Below are 27,754 nucleotides of genomic sequence, written 5' to 3' on the forward strand. Positions count from 1 at the left end.
AAAGTGTATGGTGCCTTTAAATCTCTCCTCGCTTCTGCCTCACCTTTGGAACTCAATATAAAAATATAGCATCCCGACTTCGTGGATTTTCACTTTTCGCCGGTGGTCCTGGAACGTAACACCCATGATAAGTGAGGGAACACTGTATAGTGTTTACATTAAAATAAATACCATATTTTCCGGCATATAAGATGACTGGGCATATAAGACGACCCCCCAACTTTTCCAGTTAAAATATAGAGTTTGGGATATACTTGCCATATAAGGTTACCCCTCTTCCAATGCACACCAAATAAAAATTTAAAAAGCATCAGATTTTATTTCAATATGGTAATTTTCCTATTACTGTACCTCCTTCTCGCACCTGCGCACCTGCACCACTTCACTGCAGTCTTCAGGAGTGAGATCTGAGAGGCAGAGGAGGAGGTACGGTAATAGGATACAAGGGTGGGCCAGACAGGTAAAAGAGATGTGTTTTTCTGGGCCCAGAGCTACTCTATCTCTTTTTTTCCATACCCCAGGCACCCCGGACACTGCAGCTTCTCCGTCCATCACTTACACCTTCCCGGTGAGGCACCCCTTCACCTCACCATCAGGACTGCATTAAGTCCACGAATCCTGATGAATGGATTTTCTTCTACCGTACTTGTACAGTGTCACTCTTAATGCTTTCATACAGTTGCTGCATACGACAGGGACGCGGCCACTGCTATTTTTGAGCTCCCCCCACCATATGCAGCAACCACAGATTCTCCAATCTGGATTGAAAGTTTCAGCACCCGCTCTATAAGACAACTCCTGGCATATAAGACTACCCCCGTTTATAAGACGACCCCCACATATAAGGCAACTCCCACGTATAAGATGACTCCCACGTATAAGACAACCCCAACTTTTGAGAATATTTTCTTGGGTTAAAAAGTAGTCTTATACGCCAGAAAATATGGGTACAGTTGTCATTCCACTTTCAAAGGTATAGTTATGCAAAACTTCCACAAAAATAGAAAATTGTTAATATCACTCCCCCCTCCCCATCCCAAGACCTCCCCCCCCCCCCCAATACTTACCATAAATCAAAATGTACCTGTGCTGATGGGGTGGAGGGAGAAGGGGATGGGCAAATGGGGAAAAAAAGGAAGGAACGCAATGTGTGTGTCTCTGGTGTGGATGGAGAGAGTACTGCTGTTGCAAGAACAGTTGCCGCAGCCCTTTCCCATGAACCAATGATTTCAAAATAATGACTATTCAGTACAGACAAGAGAAAGTGTTTATTTGATTAAAATATTTTATACTGCCCTTTATCTTTCCAATTATTAGATAGCGTATAATGACAAAGTACCTCTTCACATAGCATATATGCTATGAAATCCATTTCTATAAGATATATTGATGGCTACCAATCTGTTTTTTGAAAAGGAATTAAGCATGTTCATGGAGGAAAGTGTGATTGATAGCTACTTGTCATAACTGCATTTTCATACCTTTGAATATTACAGTGGGAAAGGGACTCCCCCTCCTCCTGTGCTGTTCCCAGTCTTCCCATTGATGCCTGCTTGACCATGTTGGGAATTGGAATTCATCATCCTGGCCATATCGGAGGCAGACAGGCTCTTGTTCAGTTCCTAAGGAAAGCTTTCGTTGTGCACCTTGTAAGACCGCATTGGTAAAACAGCTTTGAAAAAAGGCCTTTCCCTGCCTGTTTCCCAACAGAAGTCCAGGAGAACAGAAACAGAAAGCATTCAACTGGCAAACCTATTTCCACAACCTTTTCAAAGCATCCCAGGAGATCAGCAGTAATTGAGCACCAAATTACTATTGGTCAAATGTGGATTATACTGCCGCAAGGCACATCCTTTAGTAAACCAGAAGTCAAGTTCCAGGTGAAGAAGGGCAAATCCCTGCCTCTTTCTTCAGCACTGCAAAGAATGATCACACTTAATTGGAGGCACTTTGGATTACTGTTGTTTTAATATATGGGAGAAAGGCCCTAATATGTCATTATTGTTCAATTACACTGTAACTACTGATCTGTTACTATGCAGCCCACCACTTAATGCCATCTTAATTACAAGCTCCTCGCCGTTCTTTGGGAAAGAATTAGTTTGATGACAATTTCCCCTGTAATTGGATATTGCAGGTGCATACGAAGGAGTGAACGTCATGCTGGCTTTGTTATTGCTTGGCTGGTTACTCTGTCATTATCTCCAGGTCTTTGGCATTTCATGAAATGATGGATGGTTACCTGGCAAAAACCAGAGCTCCCTCTGGATATCTGCCTGCCTTTTTATTTGTTTGTTTGATCTCGTAACTAAAAAGGGAAGCCATTCACTGGAGAGCATGGGAAGGGATCCCAAAACCCCTTCAGGAAGTGCAAGCCACGGAGCATTCTTGGGCTTGAAATGTGCCTCCTCTCCTTTTGGCCGAGGCCAGTCTGGTCTGCTTAGCTCCTTGACAAGTAAGAAGTTTGTTACTGTTGTCAGCACTGCTGAGCCCAGAACAGCTGGCGGAAAGAAAAGTGCTGTGTCCTGTGTTCTTATTCCAGAATAGTGTCATAAATGATGTGAGGAAGCAGACAAAGAACAGCCTGATTTTCAGATAAAGAGACTGCAGGGGATGGTTATATATTCCCTCTATATTCAGCTTTTTAGTGAAAGCTGAGCAGATGCAATATGGAAACCAAAACTAGAAAGTAAATGCAATTTGCCAGGATGTCATCTTTCCAATTGCTTAAGTGGTACGAATATAGGAAAGGATGAGTAATGCTTAGGAAGAAAAGAGACACTGAAGGAAGGTTTCATGTCAGCCTTCTGATGCCAACACCAAATGATGCTGTAGAACATAATTGCATGTATGGTATGAGTCAGCAACCCTATTCATGGTCATCTATATAAATAAAAATGTAATGTTCGTTTGTGGGATTAACAGAACTCAAAAACCACTGGACAAATTGACACCAAATTTGGACACAAGACATCTAACAACCCAACGTATGTCCTTCACTAAAAAAATAGAATCTTGACATTTGGGAGTTGCAGTTGCTGGGATTTATAGTTCACCTACAGTCACAGAGCATTCTGAACCCCACCAACGATAGAATTGGGCCAAACCTCCCACACAGAACCCCCATGTGGGCCACAGCAATGCATGGGAGGGGATGGCTAGTAAGATAGATATAATATGTGCACATTGTATAAAGACTCCCATTTATACAGGGCTCATGATCTATATAAATAAGTCTATATAAATAAAAATGTAATGTTCATTTGTAGGATTAACAGAACTCAAAAACCACTGGACAAATTGACACCAAATTTGGACACAAGACATCTAACAACCCAATTTATGTCCTTCACTAAAAAAAATAGAATCTTGACATTTGGGAGTTGTAGTTGCTGGGATTTATAGTTCACCTACAGTCACAGAGCATTCTGAACCCCACCAACGATAGAATTGGGCCAAACCTCCCACACAGAACCCCCATGTGGGCCACAGCAACGCATGGGAGGGGATGGCTAGTAAGATAGATATAATATGTGCACATTGTATAAAGACTCCCATTTATACAGGGCTCATGATCTATATAAATAAGTCTGTATAAATAAAAATGTAATGTTCATTTGTAGGATTACACTGGAAAAATTGACACCAAATTTGGACACAAGACACCTAACAACCCAATGTATGTCCTTCACTCAAAAAAATAGATTTTGTCATTTGGGAGTTGTAGTTGTTGGGATTTATAGTTCACCTACAATCAAAGAGCATTCTGAACCCCACCAACGATGGAATTGAACCAAACTTGGCACACAGTTCTCCCATGACCAACAGAAAATACTGGAAGGGTTTGGTGGGCAGTGTCCTTTGTAGTTCACCTGCATCCAGAGATCACTTTGGACTCAAACAATGATTGATCTGGACCAAACTCTACAAGAATACTCAATATGCCCAAATATGAACCGTCCCTCTCAGCCTGCAGGTGACTTGGGGCTGTTCACAGTTGGTACCAAGATCACAAAATACAATTAAAAACATTAAAATATTATAAAACCATAGCAAAGTCAATAACATATATCATTAGCGTCTCTTTGCTGAAAACATTGGCCAGTCACATTGTCTAATATTCCATTTTCCTATGTCAGTTACACTGTACTTGCAAACGCTTGCTCAAAAAGCCAAGTCTTAACTTTTCTCCAAAATGTTAAAAGGCAGGGGGGCGATCTAATATCCTTAGGGAGGGGGTTCCATAGCCGAGGGGCCACCACTGAGAAGGTCCCGTCTCTCGTCCCCACCAGCCATGCTTGTGACAAGGGTGGGATTGAGAACAGAGCCTCCCCAAATAATCTTAAAGTCCTGGAAGGTTCATAAGGGGAGATGTGTTCGGACAGGTAAGTTGAGAAAAAACCATTTAGGGCTTTATAGGTTAAAGCCAGCACTTTGAATAGTTCATGGTCTCTCTCTCTCTCTCTCTCTCTCTCTTTCTCTGTTTTTCTTTTGTTTTTGTTTTTTCTTGAACTGAGACTCCCAAACTGACCCTCTAAGTGTTCGGATTTTATGTCAACCCACTAGTATTGAAACCCCACCACATGAAGCTTTCAAGGACCTTTATGCTCTATTAATTGCTAGAAGAAGTATATTTTGGATACTTTTATGCTGTAGCCAAGAACTGAGTCATGCAAACAATTACGAATCCATTCAAGGGTAAGCTTTCCTCCCACAGACAGTGGCTTCCTGCATGTGATGAAATGGCAAGGCTGTTACTTGGTAATTGTCCTAATTGCTGAGTAACACCCTTGCAATGCTAATTGTAGCTGTGTCACTTAAAGTGCAGCAAAATGGTAAAATGCCCAATAACTTTATGTAGCTGGTGAATATGTATAGAATGCCTAAAGACTTGCCTGTGACTCAGAAAGGAACAATCTAAAAATCAAATGTGCCAGTTCTAGATTTCAGAGGAGTAAAGTCTGGAGATGTATTGACTTTGGGTGCATTTACACTGTAGAGTTAATGCAGACACTTGAACTCTCATGGCATTGTGAGAGTTGTAATTTGGTGAGGCACCAGCAACCTTTAACAGAGAACACTAAAGATCTTGTAAAATTACAACTCCTATGGTCCCAGAGCAGTGAGACATGGCAGTGAAAGTGCTGTCAAATTGCAACAATTCTACAGTGTAGATGCAACCTGGAAATGCAAAGAAGATGCTGTTCATATTCACAACCACTTTACAGCCATTGTTCTTCATAACATCTGGCACCTGACCTACTACTGTTGGTTAACCAATTCCTGGTTGCATATCTGCTAGGTTATTGGGGTTTTGATGAAGAGCTTGTTCCAAAGCCTTTTGAAAGTATTATTGGCCTACTCTATCCACATGCTTCTTGACAATCTGGACTTCCATCTGAACAAGCTGTGTCCATTGTTTCTTTCCCTCAACAAGGGTGTCTCCAGATCACATTTATAATCTAACAAGATTGTAATGTCCCAGATTCTTCTTGAAAACTGGCATATTGGCAACTTCCCAATTCTCATATACACAGACTAATTTTTGTTAGGATCTCATCATATGGAGGTTTCCCTCCGTTTCTACACACTTCAAAGATGGAATCCCATGGAGCCCATCAAATAATGCAGGACTGCTTCTGCTAATAATAATAATAATAATAATAATAATAATAATAATAATAATATGTATTGTCGAAGGGTTTCATGGCTGGAATCACTAGGTTCTTGTGGGTTTTTTCGGGCTATAGAGCCATGTTCTAGAGGCATTTCTCCTGACGTTTCGCCTGCATCTATGGCAAGCATCCTCAGAGGTTGTGAGGTCTGTTGGAAGTAGGAAAAATGGGTTTATATATCTGTGGAATGGCTGGGGTGGGGCAAGGAGCTCTTCCCTGCTGCAGTTAGGTGTGAATGTTTAGCTGATCACCTTCATTAGCATTTGAAGGCCTGCCTTAGCCTGGGAAAATCTGTTGCTGGGAGGTGTTAATCTGTGCCTGGTTTTTTCCTCTCTGTTGTTTAGCTGTTATAATTTTAGAGTTTTTTAATACTGGTAGCCAGATTTTGTTCATTTTCATGGTCTCTTCCTTTCTGTTGAAATTGTCCACATGCTTGTGGATTTCAATGGCTTCTCTGTGTAGTCTGACATGGTGGTTGTTGGTGTGGTCCAGCATTTCTGTGTTCTCAAATAATATCCTGTGTCCAGGCTGGTTCATCAGGTGCTCTGCTATGGCTGACTTCTCTGGTTGAAGTAGTCTGCAGTGCCTTTCATGTGAAAGCTAAACAACAGAGAGGAAAAAACCAGGCACAGGTTAACACCTCCCAGCAGCAGATTTTCCCAGGCTCAGGCAGGCCTTCAAATGCTAATGAAGGTGATCAGCTAAACATTCACACCTAACTGCAGCAGGGAAGAGCTCCTTGCCCCACCCCAGCCATTCCACAGATATATAAACCCATTTTTCCTACTTCCAACAGACCTCACAACCTCTGAGGATGCATGCCATAGATGCAGGTGAAACGTCAGGAGAAATGCCTCTAGAACATGGCTCTATAGCCCGAAAAAACCCACAAGAACCATAATAATAATAATAATAATAATAATAATAATAATAATAATAATTTATTTATATACCGTTCCATCTCCCCAAGGGGACTCAGAGTGGTTCCCAAGTAATATCACAAAACATACAGAGTAAAAACAACATAACCATAAGATTAACAAACAAAATATAAACATAAAAATTGTTGCCATAACACACATATATTAAAAGTAATCCTCCCTGTTCAAGGCAATTAAAAATTTAAAAGGCCAGGCCAAGATTTGTGCAAGCCCAAAAATTCTAGGGGGTCTGGGAATTAAGTGCAATGCTATGGCAGGCAACAATAATATTAGCTACGGGTCTGTGGCTGTTCATTCCGGGGCCGATTAGAGGAAAGAATCTGGGTAACCGGTAGGAAGGATAAGGCCGTATTAGACAATATGTGGGGCTGAGTTAGAACTGGTCATTTTTAAAGGCTTGTTGAAACCACCAGGTCTTCAAGCTCTTACGAAAGGAGGGGAGGGAGGGAGCCTGTCTTATTTCCTTTGGAAGGGTGTTCCAGAGACGGGGGGCCACCACTGAGGAGGCCCTCTCTCTTGTCCCCACCAACCGCGCTTGAGACGGTAGTGAGACCGAGAGGAGGGCCTCCCCAGAAGATCTTAGAGCTCACGCCGGTTCATAGAAGGAGATGTGATTGCTTGAGACTCCATGTCCGCAGCATGTAGAAATGGGAGGATTCAAAGATGGTCAGAAATTAACTCCACTCCTTTCCCTTTGTACATAAATGCTTGTTGTTGTTCATTCATTCAGTCATTTCTGACTCTTTGTGACCTCATGGACCAAACCACGCCAGAGCTCCCTGTCGGCTGTCACCTCTCCCAGCTCCTTCAGAGTCAAGCCAGTCACTTCAAGGATGCCATCCATCCATCTTGCCCTTCCATCTTCCAGAAATGCTTAAAAAGGACTATTTTTCCTTGGGATGGGAAGTGGTGGATTTGTCCAATTACTTTCAGTGTGGGTATTCAAGTAGGCTAATGCTCCTTTCCATTAGTGGTTTAAAAATGGTGTGAGTCTATTGAAAGAAGTGTTTTTAAAAGTGTACTGATCTCCTTGAGAGTAAAGGTTTAAGAGGAACAATCTCATGGAAAGTAGTGTTTCACAAGAGATGCCTGTCTCCTTTAGTGTGGGGTTTAAGGGGAACAATTCCATGGAAAATGATGTTTCTAAAAAGGATGTTTTTCTTTTTTAGTGTAGGGATTTAACAGGGATGATCCCATGGAAAGAAGTGTTTCAATAAAGATGTCTGTCTCCTTTAGCGTAGGGGTTTAACTGGGACAATCCCATGGAAAGTGGTGTTTTAAAAAAGATGCCTATCTCCTTTAGTGTGCTGATATCCTTGAAATGGTTGAGAAGGCCATCCTGTGATGGGGGTGAATAAATTCTCTGTCTTCTTCAAAAACAGAACACCTTGGAATGCCATGAAGAGAAGACAATTCCACCCACTTTCCCCCCTCTTGTGAGATGAAGTCCTTAGACCACCAGTGATTTTACATTTCAGTTCTTTAAGAAGTTTGAAGTAGATAGCATCTACTGATGTGTTTGCTCTCAAATTCCCAAGAAGTCCTCAGTCTCCTCATCACTATTCATCACTATTTCTAAACTGAACCCCAGATTTTGAAACCAAACATAATATGATTGAGATCCTGCATGGCGTAAGTATAGTGAATGTTTCAAAGACTACAATTCAGATCCCTGCTTGTATATGGAAACCCCTTGGGCTACCTTGGGCAAGAAGTAATTTCTCAGAGGAAAGCATAGGCAAACCTCATCTGAACAAATCTTGCCAAGAAAACTATGATAGTGTCACTTTAGGGTCACCATAACTTGGAAACAGAGGCACATAACATATACATAATACAATATGAGTTTTAGATATTCCACAAATAGCTGGCAAATGCATGGAAAATCAGAGGATATTTAGAAAATCAGGGAGAAAAATCTCTTTGGTTCATTTAATATATATAATTTTGATATATGCTCGTTTACTTTGGATTTGTGGGTTGTTATTGTATTTGTGTTTTTCTGGTTTGTTTGTTCATTTGTTGGAATCTGCCCTAAATCCCCCTAGGGAGATAGGGCAGAATACAAATAAAGTTTTAGTATATACTAGCTGTCCCCTGCCATGCGTTGCTGTGGCCCAGTCTGTGTATATGTGTTTTGTGTGTATATATTTGTGTAGGGTAAAGGTAAAGGTTTTCCCCTGACATTAAGTCCAGTCGTGGACCCCCCGGTGGTGCAGTGGGTTCAACCCCTGTGCCGGCTGGACTGAAGACCAAAAGGTCACAGGTTCAAATCTGGGGAGAGGCGGATGAGCACCCTCTATCAGCTCCAGCTCTCCATGCGGGGAAATGAGAGAAGCCTCCCACAAGGATGGCAAAAACATCAAAACATCCGGGCGTCCCCTGGGCAACGTCCTTGCAGACGGCCAATTCTCTCACACCAGAAGTGACTTGCAGTTTCTCAAGTCGCTCCTGACATGACAAAAAAAAAGTCCAATCGTGGTAGGTGGAGCTCATCTCCATTTCTAAGCTGAAGAGCTGGTGTTGTCCGTAGACACCTCCAAGGTCATGTGGCAGGCATGATTGCATGGAGCTCCACTACCTCCCTATCAGAGCGGTACCTATTGATCTACTCACATTTGCATGTTTTAGAACTGCTAGGTTGGCAGAAGCTGGGGCTAACAACGGGAGCTCATGCCACTCCCCGGATTTGACTGTGATATATGTGTCTTTGCGTATATATCTGGTTTTGTGCATGCGTTATAATTTTTTTTGTTTTTTTGGCTTTTGAAGACCCTTCTGCGGTGTTTTTTTGAGTGAATGACATTGGACTGATAGGTGTCTTGTATCCAAATTTGGTGTCAATTCACTCAGTGGTTTTTGAATTATGTTAATCCCACAAACTAACATTATAGATTATTCTTATTATATTGGGCTTTGGTTCTCAGCCATGGGCACAATGTCTACTTTTGCATGACCCTGTCAACACGTTCTGAAATCAAATTAACCACCAAATATATTTTATCTGGGAAGTGTTTATCTCAACAACATCTTACAGCAGCAGTTTTCTTTTCTGCCATGGTGTGTGAGCATGTTTTTCCTTCCTTTTACATTCTGATTGGGAGACCTTTGGCTTTTCTGGCCCGACAAGCACGGGCATATCAGAGTGGGCAAAGAAGAGCTTTGACATCTTTTTAACTTGCAGAGATAAAAGCCAAAGCTGTAAATTCATTCACCGTTAGCAATATTTCTCTCTCAAAACTCATTAGTGAGATGGGAATTTTGGAGACACCCGCTGAAAGATTAAAGGGAGCCTGGCGAGGCTGCAAGGGCAACAATCTGTTGAATCCATTTGCAAAAATCAATGCCATTCTTTATCCAGGAAAGGATTCTTCCCCAACAATTAATAGATTAAATTAGATAGATGCCAGCAATGGGAGAAGTCAAATGAAGTCTTATGTCTAATTTGAAACTTCCAAATGGAAACCGCTTCAGGTTGTGGCTCGCTCCCCCTCCCCTTCCCTCCTGCGATGCCATAAAATTGCTTTTTATTTCATTGTGTACACAGTCAGTTCCAGCTCAGAAGATTTGATGATTGGGCACAGCACCACCATGTAAAAAAGAGACTGTATCCTGCCCACGGGGGAAATCTTCAGCACTATCCTGTCAACATTTATAGATATGGTAGTGTGAATTGTGCATGTCTGAAGGATTCCAGTGCTCTTGGGCTGTAGTAGCTGATGCAGCATTTTGGATCTTTAGATTTTGTTTGGCAGGGATGGATAGCTGTGGCCCCTCATGTGTTTTCTTAGCCTACAGTTTCCTCAAGACAATACCAATCTCATCTACATAGGCAGGTTAACATGGGCTCCAAAGCCACACACACTGTTACCAACACACTGTAGCAGAAAGTTAGAGCACAGACAGCCCATATGAGTTTTCTTACTGTCCATCTCACTCCTAGATGGCTACAGAGTGTCTTTAGGAAGCTCTATGGCCATTTGGGAATGTGGAATGGCAGGAACATGGGCCAAGTCCATCCCCTTTTGCCTGCAGTAATGAACTCAGGGAAATGGGGATGGCAGCAGTGGCATATGAGGAATTGGGCCCAATCCTGCAGTCCATGGTGTTTCAAAACTGTGTGGTTGCTCTAGAGTTTTGGGCTAACTCCAGGGTATTTCCCAGCTTTTCTTAACATGGGACTAAACCAGGCATGGGCACACTTTGGCCCTCTAGGTGTTTTGGACCTCAACTCCCACAATTCCCTGTTTATCCCATGGCAACTACTGGAAGTTGTTGGGACAGCCAGGAGCAACTGCACAGTGATTATGGGTTTTAACCTGTATAGAAAAGCACATAGCCAATTATGGAAGCCACAGTCTGGAAGTCCACCATTGTCAACTCCATTTCAATGGGGATCCTGATGGGTAAGCCTTCATGGCTGAATCCTGTATGCAATTACTGTTGCGCTAAGCATATTTCAGTCATGTCCAATGCAGAAGTCTTTGTAAGCAAGGATAAGGGATACCTTGGCCTTCTCCTGTGCTCTCTGCTCCTCTGCTGTTGGTTGTTGTGTTGGTGGGTTCACAGTACAATCCCACAGAGATTCCCTCCTCAAATTACTCTCCATACGAAGCTTCCACATGGAGTAATTACTGCCAGTCAACCTGGCGATTGGGAATGCTGCCAAATTCACTCCTGTATCCATCTTCCAGAGTTTAGTCCCACAACAAAAATAAAGTCCAAAAAATAAATGTCCTCAGTTATAGTCCCTGCAAAATTAGGACTAGACTGGGCTTGATTGGGCCCATAACCTGTTGCGCTAAGTGTATTTCAATCAAGTCCAATGCAGAAGACACAATAACATTGCACCCAGGGAAGAGGAAAAAACAGAAAAACTTTACTCTTATCAACAGAGTTAAAACATAAACTTGCAATGTTACAAACAGTGCAACAAATTTACATAGTCTTTGTAAACAATACAGAACAAGGCTTCTTCATCTCCATCCAAATGAGAGAGCAATAGAAATGGTTGATCAAAATGCCTGAGCAAAGACAGAGCAAAAGCTGAACTGTAATCTAAAAACCATACAATTATACCCCACTGGGTGTGGTCCAAAATTACTAGTTGACCTACATTAGCAGCTACACATAATAATTAACAGCATAAGGGTTTCTTTAGCAAACACACATACTGGATCCTGTTACAACTTACTGTAACAATTACTTGGAAGAAATCTCACTGAGAAGAATAGGATTTATTTCTAAATCGAACAGAATAGGATTGAGTTGTAACTGGGGCAGGTAATCTTTCCCTTTGCTTTCCCCTGCACATGGCCTCATTCTACAATGTACTTATCTTGAAATACGTAGCTCCCCATAAATATGAAACTTTAGAATCCACTATTGAAAACTCTTGATTTACTATTATTTAATATGTACAAGAATAAAAAATGCTCTACCTCCCTCCTTGTCTCCTTCCCTCCTAACATTTTCAAGTTAATCTCAGCAAGCTGTGAGCTAGGATTCCAACAATGGCTGGAGATCAAGAGCTTTATTCAAACCTCTCTCACACATACAACCTCAGTGCTTCTGTTTGAAGAGAGGCTATGCAAGATGTCATATCTCCGTGGCATAGTTCATGTCTTGCATTCAGAAACTTCTTGGACTCTTTGCCTGAAAAAAGGATTCTGGGTAGTAGGTCTGGGAAAGTATCCAGGCATGAGCTCCTGGGAGGCCAATGCCAGGCTCTGTAGGTGGTGCTGAGTCAGATGGATACAAGCTTTTTCAGTGTAAGACAGATGTTCCAGAGCTTGAAAAAGTTCCTCTTTTGGATTAGAGCTCCCAAAATATAGTGATGATAATGTCTGCTCAGGGATTCTGGGAGTTGTCATGAGATAACAACTTTTTAGAGTTATCTTCTAAAGTGCTGCCTTGATGCCTTAATCTCTCCAGATGCCCACACTACACTGTGTCATCATCTCATTATGCTTTTTTGAACATTTTGTTAAATTCTAGATTGTACACTTCTCCTTTTGGTGTTCTATAAAACTCCACAGCCTGAATCCTATTGGTCAAAGTAAAGAGACTCATTGAATCAATGGTTGAATGTTGAGGCTGTTGATACAATAATTTCAGTGCTGTCATTGGGGTTGGTGTCACACAGGGCGATGACTGATGGCATCACCCCCATAAACCTCGTCCTCTACCAGATTTATTTATCGTGTCACCACCAACCATACCATTGTATTACATTTCTAACAGAACAAAACAAACAAACAGATTAAAAAAGCACAAATTTTGCAAGCTTGGTAGTTGATTAAATGTCCTTTGACCAGTATCTGGCCACTTGGAGTGCCTCTGGTGTTGCCGCAAGAAGGTCCTCCATTGTGCATGTGGTAGGGCTCAGGTTGCATTGAAGCAGGTGGTCTGTGGTTTGCTCTTCTCCGCACTCGCATGTCGTGGATTCCACTTTGTAGCCCCATTTCTTAAGGTTGGCTCTTCATCACGTGGTGCCAGAGCGCAGTCTGTTCAGCGCCTTCCAAGTCGCCCAGTCTTCTGTGTGCCGAGGGGGGAGTCTCTCATCTGGTATCACCCACGGATTGAGGTGCTGGGTTTGAGCCTGCCACTTTTGGACTCTCGCTTGCTGAGGTGTTCCAGCGAGTGTCTAGAATCATAGAATCATAGAATCATAGAGTTGGAAGAGACCTCATGGGCCATCCAGTCCAACCCCCTGCCAAGAAGCAGGAATATTGCATTCAAATCACCCCTGACAAATGGCCATCCAGCCTCTGTTTAAAAGCTTCCAAAGAAGGAGCCTCCACCACACTCCGGGGCAGAGAGTTCCACTGCTGAACGGCTCTCACAGTCAGGAAGTTCTTCCTAATGTTCAGATGGAATCTCCTCTCTTGTAGTTTGAAGCCATTGTTCCGCGTCCTAGTCTCCAAGGAAGCAGAAAACAAGCTTGCTCCCTCCTCCCTGTGGCTTCCTCTCACATATTTATACATGGCTATCATATCTCCTCTCAGCCTTCTCTTCTTCAGGCTAAACATGCCCAGTTCCCTAAGCCGCTCCTCATAGGGCTTGTTCTCCAGACCCTTGATCATTTTAGTCGCCCTCCTCTGGACACATTCCAGCTTGTCAATATCTCTCTTGAATTGTGGTGCCCAGAATTGGACACAATATTCCAGGTGTGGTCTAACCAAAGCAGAATAGAGGGGTAGCATTACTTCCTTAGATCTAGACACTATGCTCCTATTGATGCAGGCCAAAATCCCATTGGCTTTTTTTGCTGCCACATCACATTGTTGGCTCATGTTTAACTTGTTGTCCACGAGGACTCCAAGATCTTTTTCACACGTACTGCTCTCGAGCCAGGCGTCCCCCATTCTGTATCTTTGCATTTCATTTTTTCTGCCAAAGTGGAGTATCTTGCATTTTTCACTGTCTATGTAGATCTAAGAAAACTATTTCGTGATTTAAGTCGTTGACGTGCTGGCTGATACCCAAACAGGGGATGAGCTGGAGATGTCTCTGCCTTGGTCCTTTCACTATTGGCTGCTACTTCCCGGCGGATGTCAGGTGGTGCAATGCCGGCTAAGCAGTGTAATCCTCCAGTGGTGTAGGGCTCAGACACCCTGTGATAATGCGGCATGTCTCATTAAGAGCCACATGTACTGTTGTAGTGTGGTGAGATGTGTTCCACACTGGGCATGCGTACTCAGCAGCAGAGTAGCACAGCGCAAGGGCAGATGTCTTCACTGTGTCTGGTTGTGATCCCCAGGTTGTGCCAGTCAGATTTCGTATGATATTGTTTCTAGCGCCCACTTTTTGCTTGATGTTCAGGCAGTGCTTCTTGTAGGTCAAAGCATGGTCCAGAGTGACTCCCGGGTATTTGGGTGCGCTGCAATGCTCCAGTAGGATTCCTTCCCAGGTAATCCTCAGAGCTTGGGATGCTTGTCTGTTCTTAAGGTGAAAGGCACATGTCTGTGTTTTAGATGGATTAGGGATCAGTTGGTTTTCCCTGTAATAGACAGTAAGAGCACCTAGAGCTTTGGAGAGCTTCTGTTCAACCATCACAAAGCTCCCTGCTTGAGCGGTAATGGCACTACCAGATCAGACCATAATAGTGTAGCTAAAATACCAGAAAATTTGACAAAATCAGCAAATATAAAAAAGCAGCAGTGATTAAAATAACCAGGCATGTTTGAAGTGAGGGCAGATGAAATCACATGATTTGAAATGTAATTGTAATTAGGTAATATTTAATGTGCATGCTCATTAAACAATTTAGTACTGAGCTGTATTGTGATTATTATATGTAATTACAAGATTTTTTAAAATTAAATAGTGCATTTCTTTTGAAACTCTATGAAATAAAATGAAAGTCAATCTAATGTCACCTGCTGAGGCTGACCCACAACTTCAACAACAGACTAGCTTACATTGTGAAGTAGCTTTTGAATTGCCTAGATGTCTTCATCTTTTAAAGCAGAGTTTCTTAATCTTCCTGATGCCACGACCCCTTAATACAGTTCCTAATCTTGTGGTGACCCCCAGCCATAACATTATTTTGTTGCTACTTCATAACTGTAATGTTGCTACTGTTATGAATCATAGTGTAAATATCTGATATGCAGGATGTATTTTCATTCACTGGACCCAATTTGGGACAAATACCCGATACGTCCAAATTTGAATACTGGTGGGGTTGGGGGGATTGATTGACTTTGACATTTGAGAGTTGTAATTGCTGGGATTTATAGGTCACCTACAATCAAAGAGCATTCTGAAATCTGCCAACAATTGGATTGAACCAAACTTGGTACACAGAACTCCCATGACCAACAAAAAATACTGGAAGGGTTTGGTGGGCATTGACCTTGAGTTTTGAAGTTGTAGTTCACCTACATCCAGAGAGCGCTGTTATCTCAAATAATGATGGATCTGGACCAAACTTGGCACAGATACTCAATATTCCCAAATGTGAACACTGGTGGAGTTTGGGGAAAATAAACCTTGACATTTGCGAGTTGTAGTTGCTGGGATTTATAGTTCACCTTCAATCAAAGTGCATTCTGAACCTCACAAATGATAGAATTGAGCCAAACTTCGTTTTTTAATATAATCTTTATTAAATTTTCCAAGTTAACATTTAAAATATAGAATATTTAGACTCGTGTATTAAAATGGATGTGAGCTGATATATAATGGAAAACCCGAAAAAGAAGAATTGTGTTAACTAGAAACAAAAAGAGAGAGATAAAGAGCTCTAGTAATGAGCTAGAAAGGTAAGATCAGAGTATAAAGAAGGAAAATAGAAATATAGAATAGCCCATAGCCTAGTTAAAAGTCAGAGTGATAGATGTTGTCGACTTCCTGGGATCATCCCGAGGTCTGCTCCACCTTCTTTCTTCCTTTTCTTTTCTTTCTTGTTTCTCCTCAACTTCTTTTTCTTTTTCTTCCTTCCATCTTTCTCTTTGTCAATTAGATTAGAATCTTCTTGTTTTTATATCTGAAATAGTCCATTACCACTTGCCAGTTCATTTCTCTCATATTTATCCCTTTGCTTTTTGATATTAAAAAGGTAAGTCTGTCCATGTTTTGAATTTCTAAGATTTTGGTTAATCTTTCATCTTCATCTGGAATTTCCATCTTTTTCCATCTCCTAGTGTAGCAGATCCTTGCTGCTGTCGTCATCAAAAAGAGGATCTTGTCTGTATTTTTTTCTATCTTCAGATCATGCATCCCCAATAGAAAAAATTCTGCTTTCCATGGTATTTTAATTTTTAATATTTCTTGTAATTCTTTTTGTACTTCTCTCCAGTATTGTTTTGTCTTTTTGCATGTCCACCAAAGATGAAAATATGACCCCTCTTCTTCCTTACATTTCCAGCAGTCCGTGTTGGAGTTTCTACTGCATTTCCCCAGTTTTTTCGGGGTCATGTACCAACGATGGGCTGTCTTTAACCAATTTTCCTTCAGGTCAATGGCATAGCAGTATTTTAATTTTTCTCTCCAAATTTTTTCCCATTCTTCTTGTTTGATATTCCTTCTAATATTTTCATTCCATCTCTTTTTGTAGTTTTCTTCTTCTTTATTTTCCAATTTCCACTCCAGTAATTTTTTGTATACCTTTGTTATTAATTTCTTTCTTGAATCCATTATATTGTCCCAAAAATTTTTTCCTGATTAAAGCCAATCTTCTTATCATTTTTGTACTTCTCTTTGGTACAAACTTGGTAGACAAAACTCCCATGACCAACAGAAAATACTGGAAGGGTTTGGTGGGCATTGACCTTGAGTTTTGAAGTTGTAGTTCACCTACATCTAGAGAGCGCTGTGATCTCAAATAAAGATGGATCTGGACCAAACTTGGCACAGATACTCAGTATTCCCAAATGTGAACACTGGTGGAGTTTGGGGAAAATAAACCTTGACATTTGGGAGTTGTAGTTGCTGGGATTTATAGTTCACCTACAATCAAAGTGCATTCTGAACCTCACAAATGATAGAATTGAGCCAAACTTCTCACACAGAACCCCCATGAACAACAGAAAATACTATGTTTTCTGATGGTCTTTGGCAACCTCTCTGACACCTCCTGATGACCCCTCCAGGGGTCCTAACCCCCAGGTTGAGAAACACTGTTTTAAAGAGATCTATGCTGCAGGACTGTATCTGTTTTATACTTCATGGTCTGCCATGCTTTTTCCTAAAGAAACCTAAAAACACAGTTTGGTGAGCATAGTGATCATTGTTAGAGATCAATCCCTACACTCACTGATCTCTCCTCAAATTTGCTCTGGCAGTGTTCTCAAAGTTGTCAATTAAATTGTTATTAATCCATTTGAAAACTTCAATATTCTTGTACCTTCAACTCTGGATCCTTTTGTCCAGATCTCAGGTTGTGAAGACATCAGTTGAAACTGTTTAGTTAGAAGAAAAGCTTGGGCTGAGTCTCGGTATAAAACCAAGTTCCTTGACATGGGCTGTTGGCTTAAATCAAGCCACCAGGAGAAGGCATGCTCTAAGCACTGCTTACTAGAGGGCAATTGCTACTCACCCCAAAGAAGTAGGGATATGGCATTTATCAGGCACCACTAAGTCCTACAGTCAACTTAGTACAGTTGTTTACACTGCCTAATAGGGGAAAACTGGAGGATGAAGGAATGGATGTGATTGTTTACGGGAAGAAAAAGATTGGCAGGGGTCACTACCACAGCAGAACTTTATTGACACAGAGATCAACTCACTCAAAATCGATCTCCAAGTCATCTGAGAACCTCCTTAGGAAAAATGTACAGCAAATGTTCTTAAGCTGCTACCTCTGGCAGCAGCAGAATTGGTTGCCTATAAGAAAACAGAGAAAAAACTGTGTCGTGGAAACTCTAGGGATATTTTTAATTGGCCACCAAAGACAGAAGATACAAGATGAGATGTTAGATCTCCTCCGTGTGTGTGGTCACAGTATTGCTAAGACTTTCCTGGGACGTGCGGATTCTGACTGCTAATGTCTCCATGTTTGCTCCTTTGTTTGTCAAAGTCAAGACTTTGGATCTGAGGTTGTTTAGTATTCCTTGGAAGACTAGTCCTCGGACTTTTCCGATCTCATCTTCACTCCCATAACTTGTAGCACTGTCATCGGGAGGATTTATTTTTCTTTTCAGCACTTGCAGAGTGCTTTTCCTGACTGGGCTCTGAATGTAATTTCTGTGTATTTTTGGTATAAAAAATAGGGGTTTTTTGGAGATTAAAATAGAAAATGCAGATCAAACTGAACTCAGGAATCACAATATCCACGGTTAGATAGCTACCCAGAAAATGCAGAGGGGTTTAACCAGTCTGCTAAGATGCGATGAGGAACATTTCCATGTCTGTTTGAAATCAGTACTGAACCATGGCAGGTTGCAGGAAATGAGAACAAGGAAAAGTGAGAATTCCTATGGGAGTGATGTGGTTTCATCTCTCGTGGGGTTGGGGGTGTATTTGTTTACCTTATGGCTAGGTGTGTTTCAGTATTTTTAAAGTGTCTCATCTCTAGTGATTTTCTGACAAGCGTGCCCCACTTTTTAGTCCCAGATTCAAGCCCTTCATGGGATCTACTCTCATCTATGGCAGCATGTTTTTCGGGCATGTTCTGGACTTTTGGTGATTTTTTTTAGTGGCTTTTTCTGGTTTGATGCATTCTGCAACACAATTGGGGTGTATGTTTTATGTTCACCCCACCCTCAAACTGTCTTTAACTGAATTATAGTGTTTGTATAGAATAGCTTTCTATTGACACGTGGATAATCCTTTCACTTACTTCTATTATTAGAAGATGTCTTTTGGTGGTTTCGGAGCTCCAAAACCAGGTTTTCTCTGTTGATTGCTTCTCTCCTACATTGAGCCGAAGTAAGGGGGAACTTTAGCTGTTTTTCTCCTCCCCCAAAGTTTTTTCCAAAATGCAACATTACAGAATTTTGACTGCAATTCCTCAACTCATTTTATCATCCACATTGGAGAAAACACGCATCAAAATCATTTATTTTGGTCATAAACCAGCAAGGGGAAATAAAAGTCATTTTACATTTTAAATGTACTAAACATACTAAGTTTCATATTAACTTAGTATGTTTAGTACATTTAAAATGTAAATATAAATACTGAAGTACAATAGGGGTGAGGAAGCAGAAGGGAAAACAGGGCAAAAACATATAATGCACAGGTCTATCAGCAAATTATAGAATCAAGGAAGATGATTACTGGATATGCAGTTAACTTTTGGGACCAGTCATCCCCTGATGGATTTGTATGCTACTGCACAAAACTTTGCTACATAGTAGGTTGTAGCTGAATTAGTATCTACAAGTAGTAGGGAGGTATAAAATTGTCCTGAATGGCCTGGGTGCTTGTATATGAGAAGTAAGATAAGCCTGGCACGGATATCCCTGTAGAATGGGCACTGAAGGAGCACATGTTCTATTGTTTCTATATGACCCAAGTCACAGGGGCAGAGTCTCTCTGGGAAAGGGATCTTACGGTAGCGACCTTCGAGTACAGCTGATAGGAAAGCGTGGCATCGAGCCAGGGTGAAAGCCCTTCGATGAACAGGAACCTCTAAATTGTTAAATATGCTATAGGGGAGGCAAGATATCTGCTGTCTTTGTTGATAAGGAAGGTTGGAATGGAGGCCAGATCTAGTTGGCACTCTGTGTCTGTGATACATTGTTTAATAAGTGCTTTGGCTTGGTTGTAATCCATAGTGAGCAGTAGAACTGGAGAAAATCTCAATGAGGAGATTTTGGATGCTACCGCCTGCTTCCATGTAGATTGGAAGTCATCTTCCTAGTTAGTGAGGCAAGACCAAAGGGTGAATGGGATATTCTGAGCCAGAGATTGATTATGGCTACCCACACCCTGGCCTACACCCTCATAAAGCCTGTCTCCAGTCGCAGGGTGGCATTAGAAACACATTTAGGTACTGTTGCACTCCAGGACAGGAAAAGCCCTCTGACTGTAAACACCACACCGTTGATTGGAAAACAATCCTTTTATTGAAGATGATTAAAAAAAGAGCAAAGTAAAAAAAGCACTTTAAAAGAATAGGTCAATCCAATTAAGTAAGAAGATAAGCAGGAGCAAAAGTAGTCCAGGATAAAGTTCAGCAAAATCCATAAAAGCAAAGTCCACACTTTCTCTATTATAATTCAGAAAACCAGGAGACATCAATCCAAGGCGTGAGTAGGCATTCATACAATCCAAGAATCCAAACCATGAAACAAGAAATACTTAGACAAGAATTTTCCCAGCAAGGCTTCCATGAAACAAGGACACGAACTACACTTGATTCTAAACTATGCTTCATCTGACTATATTTCCAATACTTGGAACTTTTACCCCCTCATTAAGCTATTCCAAGCACTCAGAAATTGGTTTTGCTTTAATTGAGATTCCCTTATCTTTTTCTGTCGGATTCTGGCATACCGCCGAAGGCACTGTTCTATCTACCTGTTTTGACTAATCTCCTGCCTCCTTTCTATTTGCTCATTAAGTTTTGCAGCTGGGCCAGGTGCCCAGTTGTTTTCAAGCCCCAAATCCTGACAACTCTGCTGCAACAATTCAGGGAGGACACCATCATCCCCACACCCTTCAGGGACATTTTCATGGGAAACTACTTTGCACAGGGATCTCCTGGTCCTTCTCTGCATCAGTATCATTGACCAAACCATTGCCATCTTGAAATTCATTGACATCACTTTCCACATCCAAAGCATCTTGATCCTGAAACACAATCACAGGCTTAACTCGAACAGGTACTTGCAAGGCTGATCTCAGAAACTTTGACTGATCCAGCTCTAATAAAAAAACATGTATCAGATTGTGCTCTACACTACCATGTTCCTTATTGCCATTTTGAATCCCAGTCCAGGTCGAATTCAAAAATAAATTATATTAGTATCACCTTTCCTAACATAGTTGCTACCATACTAAGAAAGTCCACAACATGTAATATCCACACAACAAAGTTATTATTTTGAAAGATGCCTATAGCCTCTACATTAAATCAACGGCAAATACACATTTTGTGTGCTATGAAGTGCACTGGGTTTTTCTGACTTGCTTGAATGATAGCCCAACATATCCCTCTTTAAAACTTAAAACAGTAACATTTGGTACAATTTGTCATACCATTGACAAGATTTCATGCACAACATGCAATGCCCATTTTGAATTCACTTATAGCTCAGGCAGTCCTATTTTCTCTTTTCAGTCTGCCAGCCCCAGGCAAATTTGTAGACCATCTAATCCAACTCCCACCCCATACATTTTAAATATATATATATGCTATTGAGAGTTTTTATGCTTATATTGTCTTGTTAATTTTATGTTTATGTTCTTTACTTTGTATGTATTGATGACGTTACTTGGAAACTGCTCTGAGTCCCCTCGGGGAGATAGAGCAGTATATAAATAAAGTGTCGTTGTTGTTGTTGTTGTTGTTGTTGTTGTTGTTGTTGTTGTTGTTGTTGTTGTAATGAAGCTCACCTCTGGTTACTGGCGATGCTGGCCTTGTCCATGAGATTGCAGTGATTGCAGCAACAAACAATCTGAAGCAAAATGGAAGAAGTTCTATAAGAGAACTAGCTGTCCCCTGCCACGCGTTGCTGTGGCCCAGTCTGGTGATCTGGAAAATATAGTAATGAAATAATGTTGGTTTCTAATTTATATAATTTCTTTCTGCTTGTGGGTCAACAGTATTCCTTGCTGTTTCTTTGTCAATGTTGATGTGGAGATTGTCTGGTTTGCCTACTCTGGAACATGCAACATACAATTGTCCTTCTTTAGGGGTCCCTTTCAAATCTAGGATACTATATCTGTGTGTGCGAATCATATCTATCCCCCTCTATCTATGGCTGGATGGCTCTTTGTCAGGAGGGCTTTGATTATGTTTTCTTGCCCTAGTGAAGGGAGTTGGACTGGGTGGCCTTAAGCACTTTCTGTTGGTCATGGGGGTTCAGTGTTGGAAGTTTGCCCAATTCCGTCATTGTTGGGGTTCAGAATGCTCTTTGATTGTAGGTGAATTATAAATCCCAGTAACTCCCAAATGTCAGGGTCTATTTCCCCCAAACTCCATCTGTGTTCATATTTGAGCATATGGAATATTCGTGCCAAGTTGGGTCCAGATCCATCATTGTTTGAGTCCAAAGTGCTCTCTGGATGTAGGTGAACTACAACTCCCAAATTTAAGGTCAATGCCCACTAAAACCTTCTAGTGTTTTCTGTTGGTCTTGGAAGTCCTGTGTGCCAAGTTTGGTTCAATTCCATCGTTAGTGGAGTTCAGAATGCCCTTTGATTGTAGGTGAACTATAAATCCCAGCAACTATAACTCCCAAATGACAAAATCATAATTTTTTGAGTGCTGGTCACTCCTTGTGTTGTGAGATATTTTGTTGCCAAATTTGGTGTGATTTCGTTCGTTGATTCTTTTGTTTTTAAGGCACTCATTATGCACAGAGCATTTTTATATGTATAGATGAACAAGAGTCCTGCTTGCATCCCTTAGCAAGCGGCTGTCTAAGCTGTTCATCAATCATCCACACCTCTGAGGGGAGAAAAGTGGATCTGGGGTGCAGCTGGTTACCTGCTCTCAGCCATTCTGCCTTTGCCACACAGTACATTTTCTTTCGCCTCCCACCAGATCCCTGATTCTCCCCATCTGCTTCTGAAAAAGATAGGGCAGTGAATCCAATATCTGCTCTCGCTGGGAGCAAGAGATAATCAGCCCAGATGCACCGCTCCAGAGTACAGCCTGCTCGCTGTCATGTCACAAAGAGGAAAACACGAGCGAATGCCACCATAATCATATTGCAGATTTCAAGTGAAACGTTCCTCCTTGCCTCTCTTGCTGTGGCTGGTGTGGCAGTCCAGAACAGAGGGGGGGTTGCAGAATTGGCATTGCAATCTCTTTTGCCATTTCCTCATCATCCCACCGCACCATTCACTGCTTTTTATTTCAGGGGTCACAGACCTTTTCCCTGGTGCAAACCGGCACAAATATTTCTCATTACAGAGCTTTCAAAGTCTCATCAGCTATTCACCTGCTCGACTGCCTGGCTGACTGCCTGTACCTATACAGCCGTGTCATATAGAGTTCCTCTGCACATTGAACAATTCCACACATGAACGGTACATGCATGGAAGGTTGTATTGGGTGTACTGAGGGAAATTGGGACTCAATATCCTGGCCATCTCAGATTTCATTCAGTAGCACATGTCTTACTATATTGATGGGGCAATTCCTAGTGTTGTTGTTTGACTCCCAGCATGGCAAATGATCAAGGCAATGGAAGTTTTCAGCCTAAAGCATTGAGGGAAGGTAAGTTTGGAGCCACTGGCTCACTGCAATCTTGTGGACAAGGCCAGCATCACCAGTAGCCAGAGGTGGGCTTCATTACAACAACAACAATAACAACAACAACAACAACAACAACAACAACACATTATTTATATACCACTCTATCTCCCCAAGGGGGACTCAGAGCGGTTTCCAAGTAATATCATAAATACATACAAATTAAACAGCATAAACATAAAATTAACAAGACAATATAAGCATAACAAATCACAATATTTATTTATTTGTTTATTTGCTTTATTTTTATACCGCATTTTTCAGCCTAATTCGGCGACTCAATGTGGTTTACAATGCAATTTATTACAATAACAATTAGTTAAAAACACAGTATACACAACGGACAATACAAACAACACAACAACACAACATAGTCATCAACGCCTCAGTAAAAATCAGATTCCGTTCTCGTAATCCTTCTACCATTCCTTGTTCATTTATACCGTCTTCATGAGTTCAATTGCCATGTTGACCAAACGCCTGTTCATAGAGCCACGTCTTGACCTTCCTCCGGAACTCCAGCAACGAAGGGGCCTGCCTGATGTCTACGGGTAGGGCATTCCATAGCCGAGGGGCCACCACCGAGAAGGCCCTGTCCCTCGTCCCCGCCAGCCGCGCCTGCGACGCAGGCGGGACCGAGAGCAGGGCCTCCCCGGACGATCTTAACATCCTCATCGGTTCATAGGTGGAGATGCGTTCGGAGAGGTAAGCCGGGCCGGAACCGTTTAGGGCTTTATAGGCTAAAGCCAGCACCTTGAATTGTGCCCGGTAGCGGATTGGCAGCCAGTGGAGCTGGCTCAGCAGAGGAGTGGTATGCTCCCTGAGTGCCGCTCCCGTTAGTAACCTGGCCGCTGAGCTCTGGAGCAATAGCACACACACACACACACACACACATATTCTGCCTGTTCAAGGTAATTTAAAAGGCCGGGCCGAGGCTAGTGCAATTTTATAGAGGGCTCGGGAAATTAGGTAGAGTCTATGGCTGTTCATTTCCTGGGCCTAATAGAAGGAAGTAACCTGGGTAATTGGGAGAAAAAGATATGGCCATATTCAACAGTATCTGGGGCTGAGCTAGAACTAGTCGTTCTCAAAGGTTTGTTTAAACCATCAGGTCTTCAGGCTCTTACGAAAGGAGGGGAGGGGTGGCACCTGTCTTATTTCTCTAGGAAGGGTGTAATGAATCCATTACCTTAGCTAGCTGGCAAAAGCCTAAGGAAGTGGGCCTGGCAAAGCCACGGCATCCATTTAGGAAAGGGAGATAGGGAGAAACCATCTTAGATTAAGTTTGCCTTGAGGGGGCGTGTTCTAGTCTAGGAGGGAAAATCAGAAGGCTAGGATTGGTTAGGAAGATGGGGCAGAGCCTAAGTGGTCTGAAGGGAAAAAAGTGTCTTTTAAACTGAGGTTTGAGGTCCTAGTTTGCGAGTTGGAATTTGGAATGGGTAGAGAGAAGAAGCGTGGGTGTTAACGAGAGCAGTTTGGGATTTTGAAGAAGTTTTGGTCAGTCTTTTGTGTAGTATTCAGAATAGCTATTGAGAATATAGCTAGAATACTGTGTGGAGCAGCACCTCGTTAGTGATCTGTTTTTTTCTTAGTTCAGGGTTTTTGGCTAGATTCCTAAGGGGGATTTTTTGGGAGTTACTTTCAGAGATTCATTTCCTGAAGTAATTTTCTGTGTTGAAACTTTTAAGACTTGTAACCCAGAGGTTTTCAAGATCTTTACTCTAACAAAACCACAATCTTTTTATGCCAGTATTTCATTGAAACCATTAAGCATTTGTACCTGAATATTTCAAGTCTGTTCAATAAACGTTCTTGTTGTTTTTATCAACTTATACCAGCCTCAGTGTGAATACCTTTGTGGTCAAAGTGTTATTCAAGTCAGTTTTTAACAGCCTCTAAGAAAACTATAGTGACACAGAGTGCATTACTGAACAACCTCTCAATAATACCTCAGCCTATTTATTATTAACATGGTGGCAGCGGAAATCTTTTGAAGAATCGTTTTAAGCCTCTCAGTTCCAGTGGTTCCCAGTTCCTAATTTTTAAATAGACAGTTGGTTTCAGCAACCATACTCCCTCTATGTTTTGGTGAGCTAGTCTGTAGTGGAGGTGCAGTCGTTATAATTTGGTTGAGCAGCGTTGGGATTTTTTTTAATATTTCCCCATCTGATAAATCACTTTGAAATCTTTACTACTACTTGGCTTGCTTCATTATAAAGGGCGTTCCAGAGGCAGAAGGTCACCACTGAGAAGGCCCTCTCTCTCATCCCCACCAACCGTGCTTGTGACGGTGATGGGAGCGAAAGGAGGGCTTCCCCGGAAGATGTTAAAGTTCATGCCAGTTCATAGAGGGAGATGTGATCGCGAAGATAGGCAGGGCCCTATCTTCACACCTCCCTGCACCTCCCATAGCCAATTTGAGCAAACTAAATCAGAGAAATGCATGCAAACTGAGTCTCTTGTACAATCCGTTGATGTAGAGCTGGCATGTGTGGACTTTCTCTATAAAATTCTAGCAGTCTTATGAAAACTTAGTTTGCTTCTCTTGAAATTGGATTGCTTTTTCTCTTGAACAACAAGAGAAAGGTTACTTGCCATAATTGGCTATATATGATGGTATTCACCATGGTAAAGCAAATATAGATTTCCGCAGAATTAAAAGTTAGCTTTCTTTCTTGATAGCTTGAAAACATTTCATTTGCCAGGAATTCATAACAACAACACAGCAAATCCTGCAGTATATTAAGATTCCTTGTTTTATTGCAATATGATGTTCCACGCACTAGATCGTATCGCATCAAATCCCATTGTCCTTTTTCAGCAGATAAAAATGCTCACTTCAATAAAAAGAAACAAGAAAACAGTGGAGGCAGGGGGCATGGGACACAAGGGGGACTGCAGGTGTGTGTGCGAAATTTCAATCCAGATTCCAAATGCATACCAGACAGCACACCACTATTCATAGCAGCAGCCATGCTAATTTAACAATGACAGAAAACAACCCAAAGTCTCAATTATTTCCAAATAGAATAAAAACAAATTTACCAATTATTTTCTTTCCAACAATCTCATGCTGAAATCTCTTTTGTTAATGTTCAAGCCAACTACATAATGTGTTCTGAAAATTTTCACTAGTTGTGCCCATCCTTAATTTTCTTTCATTCTTGTATCTAAAGAGTGCCGGGCTGTGGTTTATTCTAAGGAGCAAGTATATTGGGGAGCCTCCAGTGGCACAGTGGGTAAAAACGCTGAGCTGCTGAACTTGTTGACCAAATCTGGGGAGTGGCATGATCACCCGCTGTTAGCCCCAGCTTCTGCCAACCTAGCAGTTGGAAAAATGCAAATGTGCCCGTATTTTGGGAAGTCTGACTTGGCCACCATAGTCCACGCTGTGGTTACATCCCGTATAGATTACTGCAAAGCTCTCTATGTGGGGTCGCCTTTGAAGACTGCTCGGAAGCTTCAAATGGTCCAGCGTTCGGCAGCCAGGTTGCTAACAGGAGCGGCACTCAGGGAGCATACTACTCCTGTGTTGCGCCAGCTCCACTGGCTGCCAGTTTGCTACCAGGCACAATTCAAAGTGCTGGTATTAGCCTATAAAGCCCTAAACGGTTCTGGCCCTACTTACCTCTCCGAACGCATCTCCTCCTATGAACCGGCTAGAACACTAAGATCATCTGGGGAGGCCCTGCTCTCTGTCCCGCCTGCATCACAGGCGTGCTTGGCGGGGACAAGAGACAGGGCCTTCTCAGTGGTGGCCCCTCGTCTGTGGAATACCCTGCCTGCAGATATCAGATCGGCCCCCTCCCTGCTGGCGTTTCGGAGGAAAGTGAAGACCTGGCTGTTCGAACAAGCATTTGATTAAATAGTGTAATTGAACATAGGAATACAGAATAATGGATGATGAGACTGGATTCTGATTTTACTGTTGAGGCGCTAATGATTGTTATATGAATGTTTAATGATGCCGCATGAGCTACCGCTGTCAGCCTTAGCTTCTGCCAACCTAGCAGTTCAAAAACATGCAAATGTGAGTAGATCAGTAAGTACCGCTCCGGCGGGAAGGTAACGGTGCTCCATGCAGTCATGCCGGCCACATGACCTTGGAGGTGTCTACGGACAATGCTGGCTCTTCGGCTTAGAAATGGAGATGAGCACCACACGGACGTAATGTCAGGGGACTACCTTTACCTTTACCTAATGATTTATGTTACAATTGTTTTTAATTGGCCTATACTTGTCTCGTGATGTTTTGTATTGAT

General features: G+C 41.9%; 1 protein-coding gene across 5 annotated transcripts in view; it reads left to right on the forward strand.

Moving 5' to 3' along the window:
* TNR (tenascin R) overlaps positions 1–27,754 on the forward strand; it is a 745,794-nt gene that overhangs the window by 267,234 nt on the left and 450,806 nt on the right. The window contains exon 1 of one of the 5 annotated variants that reach the window (XM_067467654.1): positions 23,438–23,456. The exons of the other annotated variants lie outside the window; for them this stretch is intronic. The gene's annotated coding sequence lies outside the window, so the exon portion shown is untranslated. Of the gene's footprint in view, positions 1–23,437; positions 23,457–27,754 lie in introns of those variants that run through there. 5 annotated transcript variants of the gene reach the window in all.

Source organism: Anolis sagrei, chromosome 4, assembly GCF_037176765.1.
Source record: "Anolis sagrei isolate rAnoSag1 chromosome 4, rAnoSag1.mat, whole genome shotgun sequence".
NCBI classification, from domain to species: domain Eukaryota; kingdom Metazoa; phylum Chordata; class Lepidosauria; order Squamata; family Dactyloidae; genus Anolis; species Anolis sagrei.